The following is a 19,468-nucleotide window of genomic DNA, read 5'->3' as shown; positions in this document are numbered from 1 at the left end:
ATGCCTTATACAACCTCATCATAACATTCCAGCTCTTATACTCAATACTTTGATTAATAAAGGCCAATGTACCGAAAGCTCTCTTTACGACCCTATCTACATGTGACGCCACTTTTAGGGAATTTTGTATCTGTATTCTCAAATCCCTCTGTTCCACCGCACTCCTCAGTGCCTTACCATTTACCCTGTATGTTCTACCTTGGTTTGTCCTTCCAAAGTGCAATACCTCACACTTGTCTGTATTAAACTCCATCTGCCATTTTTCAGCCCATTTTTCCAGCTGGTCCAAATCCCTCTGCAAGCTTTGAAAACCTTCCTCACTGTCCACTACACCTCCAATCTTTGTATCATCAGCAAATTTGCTGATCCAATTTACCATATTATCATCCAGATCATTGATATAGATGACAAATAACAATGGACCCAGCACTGATCCCTGTGGCACACCACTAGTCACAGGCCTCCACTTAGAGAAGCAATTCTCTACCACCACTCTCTGGCTGCTTCCATCGAGCCAATGTCTAATCCAATTTACCACCTCTCCATGTATACCTAGCGACTGAATTTTCCTAACTAACCTCCCATGCGGGACCTTGTCAAAGGCCTTACTGAAGTCCATATAGGCAACATCCACTGCCTTCCCTTCAACCACTTTCCTGGTAACCTCCTCGAAAATCTCCAACAGATTGGTCAAACATGACCTACCACGCACAAAGCCATGTTGACTCTCCCTAGTAAGTCCCTGTCTATCCAAATGCTTGTAGATTCTGTCTCTTAGTACTCCCTCCAATAACTTACCCACTACCGACGTCAAACTTACCGGCCTATAATTTCCCGGATTACTTTTCGATCCTTTTATAAACAACGGAACAACATGAGCCATTCTCCAATTCTCCGGCACCCCACCCGTAGACACTGACATTTTAAATATATCTGCCAGGGCCCCTGCAATTTCAACACTAGTCTCCTTCAAGGTCCAAGGGAACACCCTGTCAGGTCCTGGGGATTTATCCACTTTAGTTTGCCTCAAGATAGCAAGCACCTCCTCCTTTTCAATCTCTACGGTTTCCATGATCTCACTACTTGTTTCCTTTAATTCCATAGACTTTATGCCAGTTTCCTTAGTAAATACAGATGCAAAAAACCCATTTAAGATCTCCCCCATTTCTTTTGGTTCCGCACATAGCCGACCACTCTGATCTTAAGGAGGACCAATTTAATCCCTTACAATCCTTTTACTCTTAATATACCTGTAAAAGCTCTTTGGATTATCCTTCACTTTGACTGCCAAGACAACCTCATGTCTTCTTTTAGCCCTCCTGATTTCCTTCTTAAGTATTTTCTTGCACTTTTTATACTCCTCAAGCACCTTATTTACTCCCTGTTTCCTATACATGTCATACAACTGTCTCTTCTTCTTTATCAGAGTTGCAATATCCCTTGAGAACCAAGGTTCCTTATTCCTATTCACTTTGCCTTTAATCCTGACAGGAACATACAAGCTCTGCACTCTCAAAATTTCTCCTTTGAAGGCTTCCCACTTACCGATCACATCCTTGCCAGAGAATAACCTGTCCCTATCCATGCTTTTTAGATCCTTTCTCATTTCTTTAAATTTGGCCTTCTTCCAGTTTAGAATCTCAACCCTAGGACCAGATCTATCTTTATCCATGATCAATTTGAAACTAATGGTGTTATGATCACTGGAACCTAAGTGCTCCCCTACACAGACTTCTGTCACTTGTCCTAACTCGTTTCCTAACAGGAGGTCTAATATTGCATCCCCTCTAGTTGGTCCCTCTATATACTGATTTAGAAAACTTTCCTGAACACATTTTACAAACTCTAACCCATCTAGACCCCTAACAGTATGGGAGACCCAATCAATATATGTAAAATTAAAATCCCCTACCACCACAACTTTATGTTTCCTGCATTTGCCTGCTATCTCTCTGCAGATTTGCTCCTCCAATTCTCGCTGACTATTGGGTGGTCTATAATACAACCCCACTAATGTGGCCATACCTTTCCTGTTTCTCAGCTCCACCCATAAGGACTCAGTAGACAAGCCCTCTAATCTGTCCTGCCTGAGCACTGCTGTAACATTTTCCCTGACAAGCAATGCTACTCCCCCACCTTTCATTCCTCTGCCTCGATCACATCTGAAACGTCGGAACCCTGGAATATTAAGCTGCCAGTCCTGCCCCTCCTGTAGCCAAGTTTCAGTAATTGCTATAACGTCATAATTCCACGTGTCAATCCACGCCCTCAACTCGTCTGCCTTCCCCGCAATATTCCTAGCATTGAAATATATACACCTCAGAAGATTTTTACCACCACTCACAACCTTTCTATTAGCAGATTTGCTTGAACTTTTAACATCATTTATTTTCACCCCAGCCCCACTGTCAGCTGTGGCCCTCTGGTTCCCATCCCCCTGCAAATCTAGTTTAAAGCCTCCCCAATAGCATTAACAAACCTCCCTGAAAGGATATTGGTCCCCTTGTAGTTCAAGTGTAACCTGTCTCTCTTGTACAGGTCCCACCTGCCCCAGAAGAGGTCCCAATTATCCTGAAATCTGAAACCCTGCCCCCTACACCAGTTCCTCAGCCACTTGTTCATCCTCCAGAGCATCCTATTCCTACCCTCACTGGCACCTAGCACAGGTAGCAATCCTGAGATTACCACCCTCGAGGTCCTGCTTTTCAACTTCCTACCAAGCTCTCTATACTCACTCTCCAGGACCTCCTCACTCTTCCTTGCTATGTCATTGGTACCAATGTGCACCACGACATCTGGCTGATCACCCTCCCACTTCAGAATGTCATGCAAGCGATCAGAGACATCCTTGACCCCGGCACCCGGGAGGCAACAAACCATCCTGGATTCTCTGTCACGACCACAGAACCTCCTATCTGTACCTCTAACTATCGAGACCCCTATCACTACTGCTCTCGTCTTTTTCCACCCTCCCTTCTGCACTGCAGAACCAGACTCAGTGCCAGAGATCCAGCTACTGCAGCTTGTCCCAGGTAAGTCATCTCCCACCACAGTATCCAATGCAGTATACTTGTTGTTGAGAGGAATGGCCACAGGGGAACCCTGCTCTGCCTGCCCTTTCCTCTTCCCTCGCCTGAAATTGACCCAATTTCCTGTGCTCTGCTCCTTTGGCGTAACTACCTCCCTGTAGCTACTATCTACACTGTTTGTATAATCTCCTCATTCTCCCAAATGATCCGGAGGTCATCCAGTTCCCTAATGCGGTTTGTTAGGAGCTGCAGCTGGATGCACTTCTTGCAGGTGTCGCTGTCAGGGACACCGGAGGGCTCCCTGACTTCCCACATCCTGCAAGAGGAGCATTCCAACATCCTGCCTGGCATTCTCTCTACTCTAAACAATCTGAACAAAAAACTTACCGGAACCTACCCTGGCCTCTGCCTGTTCTCGCCGAAGCCTGTTGAGCCAAAGCTGTCCCACTCTGCTCCCTCTCACTCCGCTGCCCGCTGTATATGGTGGTCTGTTTTTAAACCTTGGCGTTCTACGTCATGCACCTGCGCAGTGCAAACCCTTCTCCCTGAGCAGTGTTTTTAAAAAAAAGACTTTTTGCACCCGATTTCTTCACTCCCTTCTTCTCAGCTGCTTGCTTCGACTGAAACAAGTTGCAGGAAATGTGTACAGGAGCATCTGTGCTGAGTATGGATTGGACATTCCTCAGTCCAAATGGGAAAAGCCTGGGAAGGTAGTGGAGAATGACAGAGCTAAGATCCTGTGGGACTTCCAGATACCAACTGATAAGCAGGTACTGGCCAACCAACCAGACATAGTAATACTGGACAAGGAACAGAAGAAAGCAGTACTAATAGATGTGGAAATCCTGAATGACAGTAACATCAGGAATATGAGAAGCTGGAGAAATACCAGGCTTGAAAGAGCAGATAGAAAGGATGTGGAAGGTTAAAGCCAGAGTAATCCCGGTAGTGACAGGACTGGGAGAGTGGCTCCATCAAATTCTGGGAACAACATCTGAGATCTCGGTACAGAAGAGTGCATTACTAGGAACAGCAAAGATAGTGTACCAAACCCTCAAGCTCCCAGGCCACTAGTAGAGGACCCGAGATTGAGAGAGAAATACACATACGTACTACCCATAAAGGATGAGAAAAAATATATTTAAAAAATCTGTCTATCTATCTATATATACAAAGTTTGTACATATGTATGTATATATACACAGTGCCTATAAAAAGTATTCACCCACATTTGAAGTTTTCATGTATTATAGTTTTACAACATTGAATCACAGTGGATTTAATCTGGCTTATTTTGACACTGAGCAACAGAAAAAGACTCTTTTGTGTCAAAGTGAAAACAGGTCTCTACAAAGTGATCTACTAAGTTAATTACAAATAAAAAACACAAAATAATTGATTGCTTAAGTACGTATTCACTGCTTCAAGTCACTATCTAGTAGATGCACCTTTGGCAGCAATTACAACCTTGAGTCTGTGTGGATTGGTCTCTATCAGCTTTGCACGTCTGGACACTGCAGTTTTTCTCCATTCTTCGTTACAAAACTACTCAGGCTCTGTCAGATTGCATGGCGATCACGAGTGAACAGCCCTTATCAAGTTCATCCACAAATTCTCAATTGGTTTGAGGTCTGGACTCTGACTTGGCCACTCCAGGAAATTAACTTTGTTGTTTTTAAGCCATTCCTGTGTAGCTTTGGTTTTACGCTTGAGATCATTGTCTTGCTGGAAAACAAATCTTCTCCCAAGTCACGGTTCTCTTGCAGGCTACATCAGGTTTTCCTCCAGGATTTCCTGGAATTCATTTTACTTTCTACCTTCACAAGCCTTCCAGGGCTTGCTGCAGTGAAGTATTCCCACAACATGATGCAGCCACCACCATGTTTCACAGTAGGGATGGTATATTTTTGTTGATGTGTGGTGTTTGGCTTATGCCAAACATAGCGTTTAGTCTGATGGCAAAAAAGCTCAATTTTGGTTTCATTAGACCATAGAACCTTCTTCTAGCTAACTTCAGAGTCTCTCACATGTCTTTTAGCAAACTCTAGCTGAGATTTCATTTGAGTCTCTTTCAACAGTAGCTTTCTCTTTGCCACTCTCCCATAAAGCTGTGACTGGTGAAGCACCTGTAATCAAAGGGCATCAAAGGATATGGCGAGAAGGCAGGTGTATGGGGTTGAGTGGGATCCGGAATCAGCCATGATGGAGCAGACTCGATGGGCTGAATGGCCTAATTCTGCTCCTATATCTTATGAAAACTTCCAAGGGAGGTAAATACTTTTTATGGGTACTGTATATATATTGGGTAAGGACAGAAGAAAGCAATAGTAATAGATGTGACAATCCCAAATGACAGTAACATCAGGACGAAAGAATATGAGAAGCTGGAGAAATACCAGGGCTGATAAAAAGGATGTGGAAAGTGAAAGCCAGAGTAATCCTGGTGGTGATAGGAGCACTTGGAGCTATGACACCTGGACTAGAAGGTTGGCTTCAACAAATGGCAGGAACAAAATCTGAGATCTCAGTTCAGAAGAGTGCACTACTAGGAACAGCAAGGGTGCTGTGCTGAAACTCTCAAACTCTCAAGCTTCTGATAGAGGACCTGAGATTGAGGGAAAAATACACATACACACCGCCTATAAGGGGTGGGGAAAAGGTATTTATAATATTGAGAACGTGAATTGTAGAGTCCTAGTTCATTGGTTTAGAATAATAATTTTAGGTAAATTATCAGTACGAATGGGAACTGGCAGATTGCAGAGGCAATGCACCATGTAATCTAATTTTAGTTTATGGGAGGAAGGACTACACATTTTCATGTCGTTCTCTAAGGCCATCTCAGGTCATCACTAACTGCTTTACATTAATCTTCCGTATTTTAACTCAAAAATAGTGAGAAAGTAATCATCTGTCATATCAAGGGTGATGTATTGGTCACTCAAGAGCCAAGTCAAATTATTATCTAATATTAGTGCTAAAATGATGATGTGCTGTAAAAATATTCCAATAGTCTTTTTAAAAAGCCGTTCAACCAACAGCTTTTTAAAAATTCAAATATTTTTATTGTTTTTTTAAATAAAGAGAACATAGTATAAAGGAGGTTTGTGTGGTTCATAACCAACAGCTTTTTCAGAATAAAATTCGATTGCTAGCTTAAAATTTGAAACATAAATCACTTTGAGTGAAAGATTACAGTGAAATTTCATTTCTGCTATTGGTTTTGACAAGTCAAACTCAGGTATACTTAGTTATACGTTGTTATTACTCAAAATGTGACAACTTGTCACATGTAATTGTTAAAACATTGCATTGTAAGATTGTGTTGAAGTATTCACACTTACCTTTTGAATGTTCTTTCCTTTTCTCTCCTGCTGTCCAAATGGCAGTGATTCATTCTTAATGTAGTTTCCCAGTTATTGCTAGCCTTTTCGTTCAAATGAGAATTCTTCAGATACTGCACAACCAGAGAGAGTAAGCAACTGCACACCAGTTGATAATGGATATTATCACTTACTTGCAAACAGTTTATCACAGTGGAAAGTTCTTGCAGTCATTTATTTTCATCGCAATAAACTTAATTGAATTTAACTGAGTCTAAACATGCTCAATATCCCAGCAGTAGCCATTTAGTAAAATAGGTAATATTATTCCTATATAATTTTCAACTCTCTGAGCAACTTCCGTCAATCTTTTCATTCCTCTCTCTTTTCTAGCAAACAATGGTTGGATAAAAATTGATGGGAACAAGAGCCATATAAATGCAGTTACTGCTCACAAAATCCCAGCTGCCAACTTTATTATAGTTCATCTGCGTGCCCCGCTGAACCATTTCCTCACTCCGGGGTGCTTATTTCACAATGGGGCAGCAAGATTTGCTCATCGGGAATAAATAAATACACACTATTACTGCAGTAAGCAAGTAAGCAGCACAGTCAGTTAAACGGCAGACTTAGCACATTGAGGCACTTCCATGGGTATTAATCAGACTATTTCTCTCAGTTAAACTAACAGAAGACCCTTTCCTTGATGACAAAACTTACCTTCCAAATGTGTCCATAGTCTGAGGCATCCCTAGAATAAATACTTCAATTATGCAGTTGTTTCCAATTACAACACAATTCTATAAACTGCTGTTCTTTTAATAGAAAATAGAAGCCTTCATGTAGAAGCCTTTGTCTTCTGAGGAGGCGCAGGTTGAATTAAGCATTCTATAATCTTATATGAGCATTCCCAGATTTGAGTTAGTGCAAGAAGGAAGGTGTAATTACCTCATTATGGTAATGCAGAAAGGGAAACAGAGATATGCTATTCAACTAGGCTCAGCCATTTTCAATATTGTTTTTTCACCTCCCAGAAAGCCAAGAAAGCTGACAGTTGTGTAAACATTAAGGTGATACAAGTATGTGACAAGTATTTGAAGGCTAGGTTCCAGCCGTGGCTGATAGAGATTGCTGGTAACTTGTGCAGCAGTTAATTTTCTTTTGGTAGAGCAGCCATGTTCTTTGGCCGTTACTCCTCATATCCACTTTAACAGCGGCTCTTCTTGCTGCCACTGGACAATGTGCACTGACCGTCTGTGAGCAGAGAGCAGCTCTCTGCCCTATCTGCCACATACTCCAGTGCTGTGTCACACTCCCCACTGATGCCATGTTTTGCCATTCCCTTCCAGAAAATTATCAAACCTCCTAATCTGACTTCCATCACAAACCATCTCTCACTTACAAAGCATGAGCCGATTTCAATGGGAATTGAATTCTGTTGAACTCATGAATTTACCTTCTGTGTTTTCTTTACTAGGACAATGAACAATACGGTTAACACCAGCTGATGGCTGAGATCTTTCCAAGTAGGTTGCATTATAAACAGTCTGTGTATCCTACACAGAGTTAGTGGTGTATCGCGATCATAGCTTACATTTTCCTACAATATCATTTTAGCCCACAAGGAATTTAATTTGAACCCTCCTTGACTTCATTTCTCACTACCAGATGAAGCACTGAATTAATGTGGCAGCTTTAAATCTATTTTTGGCAGAAAATACAATGCCTCTTATAGTTTTGTGAAGGACCTTCCTTCGCCTGCAGGGCAGACTTAACTCCTGCTGTGACTAAAGGAGTTTGAAACAAATAAATAGTTTACTAGTTTTCCAAAATAATGGGCTTGACTATTAGATTGTTTTATCATCAGCATATACTTAGCAAAGGTAATCTTCCTTTATGACAAAATTCTGGAAAAAAAGGTGAACAGGCAACAGAATTAGCTCTTTCTCAAACTCATGAAAATATTATTTTCTACATTTCCAATTCTGCTCCTCATTGTCAACGGGCTTTTTTTTTGAGACAATGTGAGTGGTCTCTAGGATACCTAAGATAATCTAAAGGGCTTAAATCAATATACTCTGCCGCTTGCATTTCGACCATTGCTATCAGATGATCTATGGTTTTCATTTTCCTCAAGACATTTTATGGGGTGTTGGTTCACTGAGGTTAAAAATACAATGGGGGTGAATCAGTCCTCTGTGGCAGCACAGCTATGTGATTGCGAATCATAAGAGAGACACAAGGGATGCATGTTCCAAAATGTCTTGGAATATAGAGCATTAAACAGCCTACTGAAGGAACCCACAGGGGAGGTCTTGATGCAGGGTCTCGACCTGAAACATTGACAAATGTTTTCCTTGCACTGATGCCACTTAACCTGCTGAGTTCCTTCATCAGATTGTTCATTATTGTGAATCATAAGATCATTTTACAGCGTTCAGCCTGATAATCAGTTGGCTTCAATGAAAATGATTAACTTGCAATATTATAATTAGATTCCACCTTGGAAATATATCGTGTTAATGAATGTTTATGCAATTAAATCCAAAGCCTACAATAGGTGGTAAAAGACACCAAATTTCAAATTAAATTTCAATAATAAGATCATAAGACATAGGAGCAGAATTAGGCCATTTGGCCCATCAAGTCTGCTCTACCATTCCATCATGGCTGATTTATTATCCCTCTCAACACCATGCTCCTGTCTTCTCCCCATAGCCTTTAATGCTCTTACTAATTAAGAATCTATCAACCTTCATTTTAAATATATCCAGTGACTTGGCCTCCACAGTCATCTGTGGCAATGAATTTTGCAGATTCACCACTTTCTGGCTTAAGAAATTCCTCCTCTTCTCTGTTCTAAAGGGAATAAAGATTATTGATGTGTTAACATCATTTAAAACATGTACACTTGGAAGAAAAAATTAATTTCCATCAATTTTACATTAAATTGTTCCTATCACTCTGTGGAGTTCCACATTGATGGGTGAAATCAGTTCTTTAAAATGAATGCAGTTTGAAAAGAATTCTTTCCATACCATATCTATCTATATAATACCTTTTAAAAATCTCATAAACTTTCAGACACTCACATCAAACAATCACTTAAAGATTGGCATTTTCACATTTCTTTTTTGGGTTTCTCTGCCAAAGTAAAAAGATCTTTTAGCATAATAACCTTCAGGCCTTTTGGTAAATATTCTCATTTACACTGAACAGAGAATAGGGGAAGGAAGCCATCCTCACTTTAGAGTTTTAAACTATTTCTTCCAGAGCAGGGTCAGGGTCACCTGAACAGGATTTTACTGAATCACCCTTGTGTTGCAACAAAGCAGCTTTAATTTACTAATTCTAATTTTGTTGCCATCCATATTTGAAAGAATTAAACCAGCCTGTTTAAAGAGATGGCTTGACATATAGTAAACACAAAATAATCTGCATATGCTTGGGGTCAAAGCAACACTCACAACACGCTGGAGGAACTCAGCAGGTCAGGCAGCATCTGTGGAAAAGATCGGTCGACGTTTTGGGCCGGAACCCTTCGTCAGGACTGAAGAGGGAGGGGGCAGAGGCCCTATAAAGAAGGTGGGGGGAGGGTGGGAAGGAGAAGGCTGGTAGGTTCTAGGTGAAAAACCAGTAAGGGGGAAGATAAAGGGGTGGGGGAGGGGAAGCAGGGAGGTGATAGGCAGGAAAGGTGAAGAAGGAGTAGGGGAAAACACAATGGGTAGTAGAAGGAGGCGGAACCAAGAGGGAGGTGGTAGGCAGCTGGAGGAGGGGGCAGAGTGACATAGGGATAGAGGAAGGGAGGGGGAGGGAATTACTGGAAGTTGGAGAATTCTATGTTCATACCAAGGGGCTGGAGACTACCTAGACGGTATATGAGATGTTACTCCTCCAACCTGAGTTTGGCCTCATCATGGCAGTAGAGGAGGCCATGTATGGACATATCTGAATGGGAGTGGGAAGCAGAGTTGCAGTGGGTGGCTTCTGGGAGATCCTGTCTGTTGTGGCGGACGGAGTGGAGGTGCTCGACGAAGCGGTCCCCCAATCTGCGTCGGGTTTCACCGATGTAGAGGAGGCCGCACCGGGAGCATTGGATGCAATAGATGACCCCAACAGACTCACAAGTGAAGTGTTGCCTCACTTGGAAAGACTGTTTGGGGCTTGACATATTATTACTTAATCATAAATGCGTTGCTTACTGAAACGCTTTGTTTCAATCATGATCACTTAATCGTAATCAACAATGTTGTTGATTGATATTTTAGCTTGATGCAGAAACGTGGAGGTGATTAGTGTGAATTGGACTTCTCCAAGGATCATCAGCTTGCCGTGTTCGAGGGACTGAGGGTTTGAGATCCTGAGATCTGGAACTGAGTTCCTGGTAGGGTCACCCACGGTGGTTGAGGTTCCAGTCAAAGAGCAATCCAACCAAGACCTCAATGATGGAAGATGCCGGCTCGTCACAATGGCAGTGAAAGTGGAGAAAGGTTGCAGCAGAGAAGGGTCCCCAGTCCTCTTGCATTCCGTACCACTGGACCCTGACCCCAAACTGTCAAGGACCATGTGGTGGTTGCTCCTGTATCAGCCTCCCCACATTAAATAACCCACTAGGAGAACATCATACTCAACTCAAGTGATCACACTATTACCAATACTTTGACTTGGCCAAGACTATGGAATATGTTGGAAGTACAATGTTCAAAGAAAATTTATTATCGAAGTACATATATGTCTCCATATACTACTTCGGGATTTATTTTCTTGTGGACATTCATAGTAAATACAAAGAAACACAAATAGAATCAATGAAAAGCTACACGTAAGCAAAGATGGTCAAGCAACCAATGTACAAAAGACAACAAATAGTGCAAATATTTAAAAAAATGAAAAAAATAAATAAATCTAGAGAACATGAGTAGTAGTGTCCTGCGAAGTGAGTCCAAAGATTGTGGAATCAGTTCAGTGATGGGGTGAGTGAAGTTATCTACTTTGATTCAGGAGTTTGATGATGGTTGAGGGGTAGTAACTATTTCTCAAACTGGTGGTGTGAGACCAAAGGCTCCTGTACCTCCTTCCTGATTGCAGAAGTGAGAAGATTGTATGGCCTGGATGGTGGGGCCCCTAGATTATGGACGCGGTTTTCTGCAACAACACTCCTTATAGATGTACTCAATGGGGGGGGGGGAGGGGGGGGGAGGCTTTGCCTGTGATGGACTGGGCTGTATCACTGCCTTTTGTAGGCTTTTCTGTACAAGGGCATTGGTGTTTCCATACCAGGCCGTGATGTTACCAGTCAGTCTATTCTCCACCGTGCATCTATAGATGTTTGTCGAGCTTTTAGATGACATACTGAATCATTGCAAATTTCTAAGAAAGTAGAGTTGCTGCCTTGCCTTCTTTGTAATGGCATTTATGTGCTGGACCCAGGAAAGATCCTCTGAAACTATAATGTTGAGGGATTTGTATTTACTGACCTTCTCCCCCTCTGGTCCCCCTATGAGGACTGGCTCATGGACCTGCAGTTTCCTCCTCCTGTAGTCAATAATCAGCTCTTTGGTTTTGCTGACATTGAGTGAGAGGTTGTTGTTGTGGCATCACTCAGCCGGATTTCAATCTCCCTTCTATATGCTGATTCATCCTCACCTTTGATTCGGCCAACAACAGTGGTGTCGTCAGAAAATTTAAGCATGGCTTTGGAGCTGTACTTAGCCTCACAGTGATAAAGTGTGAAGTGTGTAGAGAAGGGGGCGAAGCACACAGCCTGTGTGGCTGATTGTGAAGGAGATGTTGTTGCCAGACCATGCCGACTGGGGTTTGCAAATGAGGAAATTGAGCATCCAGTTGCACAAAGAAGCCTAGGTATTAGAGCCTTTTGATTAGTTTTGAGGGGATGATAGCCCTTTGGCCCATGTAGTCCATGCCAACCCATTTAAACTGCTTACTCCCATCGGCCTGCACCTGGATCATAGTCCTTTATACCCCTCCCATTCATGTACCTATCTAAGCTTCTCTTAAACGGTGAAATCAAAATTGCATGCCCCACTTGCGCTGGCAGCTCATTCCACACTCTCACGACCCTCTGAGTGAAGAGGTTTCTCCTCATGTTCCTCTTAAACTTTTCAGCTTTCACCCTTAGCCCATGACCTGTAGTTGTAGCACCGCCAAACGTCAGTGGAAAAAGCCAGCTTGCATTTACCCTATCTATGCCCCTCATAATTTTGTATTCCTCTATCAATTCTCCTACATTCCAAAGAATAAAGTCCTAACTTATTCAGTTTTTCCTCATAACTCAGAACCTCCAGTCCCAGCAACGTCCTTGTAAATGTTCTGTTTCACCTTATTAACATCTTCCCTGTAGGTAGGTGACCAACACTGCACACAGTATTCCCAATTAGGCCTCACCAACATCTTATACAGCTTCAACATCCTGTACTCAATACTTTGATTTATGAAGGCCAATGTGCCAAAAGCTTTCTTTACCTGTGACACTACTTTCAATGAATTATGAACCTGTATTCCCAGATCCCTTTGTTCTACAGTACTCCTCAGTGCCGTACTGTTCACTGTGCAAGACCTATCCTGGTTGGTCCTACTGAAATGCAACATCTAGCACTTGTCTGGATTAAATTACATCAGCAATTTTTCAGCCCATTTTTCCTGCTGGTCCCGATCCTACTGCAAACTCTGTCTTCCTTGCTGCCCACTACACCCCCAGTTTTGGTGTCATCCACAAATTTACTGATGCAATTAACCACATAATCATCCAGATCATTGATATAGATGGCAAACAACAAGTGTTGAATGCAGGGCTGTAGTCCGTGAAGAGAATCCTGATGTATGCATCATCACTGGTCAAGATTGGGTGAAGGAATGAAATGCCATTTGCTGTTGACCTGTTGTGATGGTAGGCAAATTAGAATGGACCCAAGTTGTTCTTCAGGCAGGAGAGCATATATTTCATCACCCTCCTCTCAAGGCATTTCATCCCAGTAGATATAAGTGTCACTGGATGATGGTCACTGAGGCAGGTTACTGTGCTCTTTTTGTACACCGGTGTAATTGAAGCCCGCTTGATGAACTTCGGAAGCATGTAAAAGTGTCAGTAAGGACTCCAGACACTTTATTAGTGCAGGTTTTCAGTACTCAACTAGGTGCACTGTCTCAGCCAGATGATTTCAAGTCAGCCTCAGAGACTGAAATCACAGGGTTATCGGGGAGTGCATGAAGGCCTTGCTCTTTAGCCTCTGCCCTGTATTCAGGTAGGAGAAGACAGCCAGATGATCATATTTTCTGAATTGTAGTCTAGGGATGAAACGGTAGGCATTCTTTATCGTAATATGACAGTAGTCAAGTGTGTTGGACCCCTATTGCTGCAGTTGACATGTTGATGATAACTCGGCAGAGACTTTTTCAATAAAGCTGATTGAAGTCCCCAGTAATGATTTTTGAAAGGTGTTGAGGTAGGCTAATCATAGCACTCAGTACCTTGCTTGTGTACTTATCATCTGCCTTTGGCAGTATGTAAACTGCAGTCAGGATCATGGAGGAGACTCTCCCAGAAGTAGAATAGATGCCATTTAATCATTAGATATTCCAGGCTGTGAGAACAAGAGTGCAACAAGACTGCTACATTCAAGCATTACAAAGGGTTTATCATGAAACATGGACCCCCATCTCTTGATCTTTTCAAATCAGAAGTTCGGCCCATTCGGCGGATCAAGAAGCCCTTGGGTCTGACACTGTATCCAGTATGTCCGAAGTGAGCCATGTTTCCATAAAACAGAGAAGGCAGCAATCCCTCATTGCCCTCCAATACAGCAATCTTGCCCTTAGGTCCTTTATTTTGTTCTTCAGCGACTGTACATTTGCTAACAAGATGCTGGGTAGAGAGAGGTAACAGCATTGTGAAGAGGGAGATGAAGGTGAAGAAGAATATTTAATTTTCTCACTAAAGCCATTAATCTCATTTGTACTTTCAGGCATTGACTGACCTATTATGTGATTACAGCATTTTCTGAGGAGAAATTTCTTTAACCAGAGCTGATGAATCTGTGGAGTTCATTGTCACAGATGGCTGTGGAGGCCAATTCAATGGGAATGTTTAAAGCGGAGCTTGATAGGTTTTTGATTAATAAGGGTGTAAGAAGTTACAGGGAGAAGAAAGGAGAATGGGGTTGAGAGGGAGAATAAATCAACCAAACTGTAATGATGAAGCAGACTCAATGAGCCAAATGGCCTAATTTTGCTCCTATGTCTTATGGTCTCACCTTAAGCCAACTAGTCTTAACATTTCCCTTCATATTTATTAGCTATTTTTGCAGCACATCATAAATATTCCTAATTCCATATTATTACTACTAATTTTCAGAATATGCAAATATTTAACACTGATGCTTGAAGGATTTAGTAATCAAAGTTATAATTTTCCAGACATTTCCATTTACAGTACATGATTAGTTACTTGTGTGAAATTATTGCAGTCTCTAATTTAATTGATATTTGAATTATCATTCAACATATTGCAAGAGGAACTGGGCAATAATTTCCTCAGCATGTTGCATGGCAGTTAAATATAACCTTAACTTTTAATTTTGCTTTGGTCTACGAACCCACTCACAGGATTTCTGTGTTTGAGAAAAGATTCTTTTACCTCATGCTTAACTTAGTTCAGGAGTCATGATGTCAATATTAATCACTTTTTCCACTGAAGATTAACTGAGTTTGTTTGCTTGTGTGTGCACATGAGTTGATAATTTAGAAGCATTCAAAGACATCATTTTCTTTGCTTTCTTATCAAAGATACACTGTTAACTGAATCCAAATTATGGTGTGCAAAAATGAACTTAATACGAACTAAAAAACAAGGTGGCATCAGAAAGTGACAACTCTGCGTGCAGCTCCGAAGGGAATCATTGGATATAGGATTATTTTAGCTGAAATCCACATTCACAGAAATGTTACTTATTTCAATAAGCAATAGTTTTTAAAGACATTTTAAAAAATTTATCTATCCCAAAATTTGTGAATCCTAAACTGCAGTTTCAAGTTGTGAGTGCAGTTTTCCTTTAAGAAAAAGGAAATGCAGAGCAATGTGCTGGGCAGCGAGTAACATTGAAACACAGACCCCATAGACACCCTCTCCCCACTATCTTGCTGGTGAATGAACTGTCCCTGAAAAATAAAACTAAAGACCTCAGAGCAAGATGCCGTTCCAGAAGCACAGGGACTGTTGTGTACTTGGCTTCACAGAAACATGGCTCACCCCCACCATTTCAGACACAACGCTGCAGCCTGAGGGTTTCACCATCCACTGCATGGAGAGGGGAGAGGGGAGCCTCTTAAAGGTCGAGGAGGCAGAGCATGCTTCATGATTAACACATCGTGGTGGTTCTGTCTCAGTGCTGATCACCCAACTTGGAACATTTAGCAGTCAAGTGTCATTGATTTTATCTGCTAAGAGTGATTTCCACTGTCATTCTGGTAGTGGTGCACATTCCACCCATGGCCAACATCAAGCAGGCACTGGAAGAGCTGAGCACTGTGATCAGCAGTCAAGAAACACCACACCCTGATGCCTTCCCAATTATTGAAGGGACTTCAACCAGTCCACCTTGAAGAAGTCTCTGACCACCTACCACTGACATAACATTTGTGGAGCCAGAGGAGCCAACACACCTGACCACTGTTATAGCACCCTCAAGTATGCTTACTGTGCCATCCCACGCCCACACTTCAGTAAGTCCGATCACCGAGGTGTACTTGTGCTTCCAGCATACAGGAGGAGACCGAGGACCGCAGCATCAGTGGTATATCTATGAAGGTATGGTCAAGGGAGGCAGAGGGACGCTCGCACTGGACAATATTCAGGGATTCCTCTCCAAATCTGAACAAATATGCTACAATAGTCACCGACTTCTTCAAGACCGGTGTGGATGAGTGTGTGCCTTTGAGAACATACTGGATACACCCAAACCTTGGATGAACCAGGAGATTTGCAGACTGCTGAGGACTAGATCAGAGGCATTCTAGACCGGTGATCCAATACTATACAAGAAGTCCAAGTACAACCTACAGAAGACTATTATAAGTGCAGAAAGACAATTCCAATTGAGGTTAGGGATGGAATTGGATGCATGTCAGCTCTGGCAGGGTTTTCAGGCAATAACTTCTTATAAGGCAAAACCTAACATCATTAACGTCTGTGATGTTTCACTCCCTGATGAGCTCAATGCATTTTATGCACGCTTTGAAAGGGAGAATAGCACTGTATCTATATTTTATCCCAATGATGTACCTGGTAAGACACTGAAAACCTGCACCAACCAATAGGTGAGAGAGTTCAAGGACATCTTCATTCTCTCGCTGCGGCCATTGAAGATTCCCACCTTTTTCAAAAGGGCGACAGTAATACCAGTGCCCAAGAAGAGCAGGGTGAGCTGCCTCAATGACTATCGCCCAGTTGCACTCACATCTACTGTGATGAAATGCTTTGAGAGGTTGGTCAAGGCCAGAATCAACTCCAGCTTAAGCAAGGGTCTAGGCCCATTGCACTTTGCCTGTCACCACAAACTACCAACAGCAGATGCAACCTCACTGGCTCTCCACTCAGCTTAGGGTCACCAGGACAGCAGCAATACATATGTCAGGCTGCTGTTTATTGATTACGGCTCAGTGTTCAACACAATCACACCCTCGGTACTAATCAACAAGCTCCAAAACCTGGGCCTCCGTACCTCCCTCTGCAACTGGATCCTTGACCTCCTCACCGGGAGACCACAGTCAGTGCAGATCAGTAATAAGATCTTCCCCTCATTAACAATCAACGTCAGCACACCTCAAGGATGTGTGTTTAGACCAACACTCTACTCTTTCTATACCCATGACTGTATGGCTGGGCACACTCAAATGCCATCTATAGATTTGCTGACGACACAACTATTGTTAGCAGAATTTCAGATGGTGATAAGGAGTGAGATAGATCAGGTGGTTGAGTGGTGTCCCAGCAACAACCGTGCACCCAGTGTCAGTAAGACCAGGGAATTGATTGTGGACTTCAGCAAGGGGAAGTTGAAGGAACACCAGTCCTCATCTAGCGATCAGCAGTGGAGAGGGTGGGCAGTTTCATGTTCCTGGGTTTCGATATCTCTGAAGATCTGTAGTATCCTGGGCACAATATATTGATGCAATTACAAAGAAGGCACAACAGTAGCTATATTCATTAAGAGTTTATGGAGATTTGGTATGTCACCGATGACTCTAGCAAATTTCTACAGATGTGCCATGGAGAGCAGTCTAACTGACTGCATCACCAGCTAGTATGGAGGGGCCACTGCACAGGATCAGAAAAAAGCTGCAGAAAGTTGTAAACTCAGCCAGCCCCATCACGGGCACTAGCCTCCCCAGCATTGAGGACATCTTCAAAATGCATCATTACAGACCCCCATCACCCAAGGCATGCTCTCTTCTCATTGCAACCATCAAGAAGGAGTTACAGAAGCCTGAAGGCACACACTCAGTGTTTGAGGAACAGATTCTTTCCCTCCGCCATTGGATTTATGAACAGACAATGAACTCATGTACACTATTTTTCTCTTTTTTTGCTCTATTTATTTAATTTAATTATATATATATATATATTTCTTATTGTAATTTATAGTTTCTTTTATTATGTATTGCACTGTACTGCTGCCACAAAACAACAAATTTCACGGCATATACCTGATTCTGATTCTGATGAAAGTTAATTAATTACAGATGCTGTAAATCTGAAATAAGAGAGAAAATGCTGGAGACACTCAGCAGGTCAGGCCGCACCTGTGTAAAGCTGTAGTTTCAGTTTCAAAGCTCTTTATCACAACTTCATTTGGTTGTGAATCTAAGACAGAGTTAGACATTATTGTAAACAGTATTGTTGTAAATCCTTGGATGTATTAGCTAAGAGAAACAAGAAAGGATGGAGGCATTATGCAGTATAGCAAGGAAGAAAACGTGTATGTAAAACTCCAATAACCTGCAAACCATCTTTTCAGAAATCCCAGCAGCTTGGCATCTAGCTCACTGGGTACTGATCTCTGTGCCCTCTTGAACTTTGCACACCCCAGTTCCCACACTGCTTTGCAACTCGCCTGGGCCTGTTTCCCATGCTCCCTTGAAATCAGCTGGGATCTTGTTCCCTTTAAACTTAATGGTTTAACTGGAAGATATATCATTTTTTTCAAAAGTGAATATAAATCCAATAGACCAAAAAAATTGCTAGTTGGGCACTATGAAGCTCCACAGTATGCCTAAGTAATGGAATTTAATATAATATATAGCTAACATAATTATAACATTAAGAACAACAGCAACTCTAATTAATAGCACTTTACATTTGATGTCAACTTTGCCTCTAAGTAGTTCTGGAATCATTCTGACTACCAAGTAATACTGTGATTACTGTGGTTAATCTTTCCAGCCCCAGAACATTACTACAGGCCTATCCTGGGACCAGTTATCTTGAACTCCTTCAGTCATAAGATCTGAAGTCAGGATATTTGGTAGTGATCACACGATGTTCAACGGAATTTGCAATACCTCAATGAACAAGTCACTCCACGCCTGCACACAACAGGACCCGGACAACATTCAGGGATGGGCTGATAAATGTCAAGTAACGTCCACTCCTCAAGGGTGTGAAAGAGAGAGATTCACTTACCTTTAGCATCCACTAGCATTACTGTTCTATTTTGTAACTCCAGAAAATAATCAAATGAAAATAAATGTGAGCCTGGAATAACATGTCTACTTTGTTTTACTTTAGTGAGGTGCTCATTTATGATGTGGTCGGGTAACGGCGAAAGCTATTCATGTACTTTTACATATAACCTGTAATAATGTAAAGAATTATGTAAACAACAAAGAATGCTTAATCAAACAATATATTTACAATATTCCTCAAATATTACTAAAATATTAAATACACTACAACTACCACTGTCACATCCCCTGGGTGTGACTATCGATCAGAAACTGAACTGGAACAGTTGTATTGATAACAGCTACTCAGACATACTGTGGCTGTGAGAGCAGGCCACAGCTTGCTTCTCCTAGGGAGCAGCTCACCTTGTGAAACCC

General features: G+C 42.0%; 1 long non-coding RNA gene across 3 annotated transcripts in view; it reads left to right on the top strand.

Moving 5' to 3' along the window:
* Window positions 1–19,115, top strand: part of LOC134349036 (uncharacterized) — a 46,450-nt gene extending 27,335 nt beyond the window's left edge. For all 3 annotated transcript variants that reach the window (XR_010018566.1, XR_010018567.1, XR_010018565.1), the window contains one exon: window positions 18,810–19,115. This is a non-coding gene — a long non-coding RNA (uncharacterized LOC134349036). The remainder of the gene's footprint in view (window positions 1–18,809) is intronic.
* The last annotated feature ends 353 nt before the right edge of the window (window positions 19,116–19,468 follow it).

Source organism: Mobula hypostoma, chromosome 7, assembly GCF_963921235.1.
Source record: "Mobula hypostoma chromosome 7, sMobHyp1.1, whole genome shotgun sequence".
Lineage (NCBI taxonomy): Eukaryota > Metazoa > Chordata > Chondrichthyes > Myliobatiformes > Myliobatidae > Mobula > Mobula hypostoma.
This window is presented reverse-complemented; position numbering and strand designations above follow the sequence as displayed.